Genomic DNA, 4,021 nt, shown 5'->3' with positions numbered 1-4,021 from the left:
GTGACACACCCTTCCCAAGCTGGTGTCCTCTGTGCGCGTAAGGGGTTACCAAATCCATAAACCCACTCCACCATAGCTAACCCATCTGGAGGGCATCTGGTTGAAGGAGGCTGCTGAACGCTGCCGAGCTAGGAAACGATGCCAGAAAATAATTGACCGGTTTTCCTTTCCATTTCCCTCCTTCTCCGTCTCTTGAAAGTACGGCCTCGTTATGACTCATCCGTACAAATTCAGACACAAGACGCAATTATGACTTTTGGGAACGTCGGCTTCATGGCCAGGCTTGATCGACAGCAGAGAAAGCCTGCTGATCTATGGCAGCAGACAACATCTCCCTAGCCATGTTATGCACGAGCCTGCTGGCCAGGGGAGCAGGCTGATTTTAATTTCTGCCCGTTGAAATGTATTTATTGTTTGATGGCCTGCTGGATTATGAGGCTGTGGACTTGTCAAACGCAGTTGCCAGATTTTCCACACACCCCATCCCAGGTGGAGAATGTGATAAACAGCCTGGCATCACTTCACATGGAATGACCAATGTAGAATAATATATTTTTAATGGGCAGAATGTTTAATAAACATCTATTCTCCTGTTACTCTAACACTGCCTTTAGAAAAAAAGGAAAGAAAAGGAAGAAGGGGATTGCCTTGAGCCATGTAGCTATCCAGCTGATGGTTTTATAACACAATTTTCTCTCCATCATTAGAGGTTATGACTGTCATTCCAGCTGCTCTTGTTGTAAGAGGGTAGCCCTACTTTGGAAGAAAAAAAAACCCAGCATGATATGGAAATAAAAAAAAAAATGGGTTAGTTGCGCATAGGGCTTTCCAGGATTCAGCCCTAGAGGTTGTAGTACACTTGGGCATGTGCAGAGGGCCTATTTCACATGTTTTCATCTCTACATTTAAGAACGGTTCATGTCAAAAAGTTGATTTGCAGAGGTTTGAGATCTAACACAACAGTTGCGGAAATGTTCTGCATTTCTCAGAAAAGGAGCCAACCGTGTATTTAAGATTCATGATCTCCCCAACAGAGATTAGATAAAAATAATCATTTGCTTCCATTACCTTGCAACTTGGTATATTATAGATTGACATGATGACATTAGCATGTGCTTTCCGTTTTCCTAAAGACATATTTGACAAGTTCTGAAGGAATTCTCATAGATTGTATGGGGAATATCTCAGATGCTGCGGGAGGGAGGGAGGGAGGGACATTTTGGTTGATATAGCATTTAAAATCCAAAGTCCACATTTGATCCTAACTTTGCTGATACTATTCTTTACAGATTAGGATATACAGAATGCAGAATAATAGAGTTGGAAGGGACCTTGGAGGTCTTCTAGTCCAACCCCCTGTTCAAGCAGGGGACCCTATATTATCCTGAACAAATATCTGTCCAATCTCTTCTGAAAAACCTCCAATGATGGTTTTGCCTCCAACTTCTGGAGGTAAGCTGCTCCACTGATTAACTGTTGTCACTGACAGGAAATTTCTCCTTTTCTAGGTTGGCTCTCTCCTTGATTAATTTCCATCCATTGCTTCTTGTCCTGTCTTCAGGTGCTTTGGAGAATAGATTAACCCCCTCTTCCCAGTGGCAGCCCCTCAAATCTTGGAAGACTGCTATTTCTGCTCTAAACATTGTCCTGCAAACTAACATTCTATTATTGCATCCAATCAAGTAAGAGGAATGGATAATGTATGACATATTCCTGATGCTTGAAAGCAAAAATCCAGGCATTCCCTATGTTCTGCATATTATTCTTCGGATGGTATAAAGCAGATAGAGTAACTCCACAAAACATCCACAACAAAGTCTTTTTTATTGGTACATCAGGTATCCTCATAGCTCACATTTGTGACGAAGTTCTTCTTAATGTCCAATCCTTTGCATATCTGTCTTGTAGTGTAGAAAGATAAAAAGGTCTCAACCCCATGATGCATGGTATGGTATAGTTACAGGCAAGAGTGAGGGAGCCTCCCACAACCCAACAAGGGTCAATATAGTGACCAATCAGGATTACAGGTGTGGTCACGTGACATGGACTACATTTTCCAGGATACCTTTAACTACATTTACCATGATGCATTCCCTTAAGGGGACAGCTCACAATTCCTAAGTAACTAGTCCCAAATCCCGTTAACTCTGAACTGTCTGGACAGCACCACCCTAACACCTTTTCTGACTGTGACACCTGAGAAAACTTAAATCTGCTATCTGAAGAGAGAGGAAGGATTGAAGATATACCAGTTCTGTCCTAATAATACCTCAAGGGATGAACAATACTCCTTCCTCTTCCTATTTTCTCCCCATAAAACAACCCTGTGAAGTGGATTGGCCTGAGAGAAAAGGACTGGCCCAAAATCACCTAGTTGGCTTTCACACCTTAGGCAGGCAGGGAGGGAAGGAGGAAGGAAGGAAGGAGGAAGAAAGAAGGGAGGGAGGGAGGGAGGGAGGGAGGGAGGAAGGAAGGAAGGAAGGAAGGAAGGAAGGAAGGAAGGAAGGAAGGAAGGAAGGAAGGAAGGAAGGAAGGAAGGAAGGAAGGAAGGAAATGAACATGCAGAAGGAATATGTGAGATAACTCAAACAATCCTTCTAGGTCCTCTTCAAAATATCGTTGTAGAATTGGGGAACTGAACCTGTGGTGAGACAGAAGTGCTCCTGTTACCTCGTCAGTGGATGAGTTTTAAAGCCACAAATGCTTCCTTCACCAAAAGGCTGTAGAGCCCAAAATACTATTGGTAAGGCTTCTTATAAAAACAGAACAGGACGGAAGACACTTTGTGCCAGCGGGGGAAACAACAGTGGTGGAGTGACATCTGGTGGAAGTTGGAAGGGTAGGATTTTTCAGGCAACTTGATCCATAGGACTGTAAGAATCACCTAAGATCTGTTTCAAATACTAAACTCATGCTGATCTCCGTGATCAATTCAATGAACCGAACACTTGAATCACACTTTTGATTTAGAGAAAGATTCTTATTTGGAAGCCTCAGGTCAGTTAAAACACCACATCAGTTGTCCTGCCCCAGCTCCTATTCTTGTCTGGTCCTCTGTCTAATCCACACTTCTAAGCAGCAAGTAAAGTCCACACTTCTCTGAAGTACAGATACTCTTCAACTTACAACCATTTGTCTAGTGACCGAACACCACTGGAAAAAGTGACGTGACCATTTTCCACAGTAACGACTGTTGCACCATCCCCGTGATCACGTGATTAAAATTCAGACACTTGGCAACTGGCTCATATTTATGACACTTGTCCTATCCTGGGGTCAGGTGATCACATTTTCTGATCCTCTGAGAAGCAGAGTCAACAGGGCAGCCAGATTCACTTAAGACTTGTATATCACTCTATAGCACTTTAGAGCCACAGTGGCACAGAGGTTAATATGCAGTCCTGCAGGCTACTTCTGCTGACTGCCAGCTGCCTGCAATTTGGCAGTTCAAATCCTACCATGCTCAAGGTTGACTCAGCCTTCTATCCTTCCGAGGTGGGTAAAATGGGGACTCGGATTGTCAGGGGCAACATGCTGACTCTATAAACCACTTAGGGAGGGCTGTAAAGCACTGTGAAGTGGTATATAAATCCAGGGGTGGGATTCAAAACTCCCCAAAACCGGTTCTCTGCCCAATTGCTGGGTGGGCGTGGCCATAGTGGGCGTGGCCTACCAGAACTTCTGGGAGGGCTGTTTTTCACCTTCCCCAGAGTCTAGAGGCTTCCCTCAGGCCTCTGGGAGGGCAAAAATGGCCTCCACCTCGGCTCTGGAAGCCGGAAACAGGCCCATTTCCGGACTTCCGGAACGGCTGGTTCGGCCCATTTTTCACCCTCCCAGAGCCTCCAATTACCTACATCCAAAGCAGGGTGCGTGAAGACTCCTGAGAGATGCTGGGTGGGAGGGAACAGACAGTCGGTTCAACTACAGGTTCGGCGAACCAGATGTAAATTTAACATCCAGTTCGCCTGAACCAGCCCAAACCGGCTGAATCCCACCCCTGTATAAGTCCAAGTGGTATTGC

Source organism: Pseudonaja textilis, chromosome 6 (genome assembly GCF_049901715.1).
Source record: "Pseudonaja textilis isolate UNSWEBS1 chromosome 6, rPseTex1.2, whole genome shotgun sequence".
Taxonomy (NCBI): Eukaryota; Metazoa; Chordata; class Lepidosauria; order Squamata; family Elapidae; genus Pseudonaja; species Pseudonaja textilis.
This window is presented reverse-complemented; position numbering follows the sequence as displayed.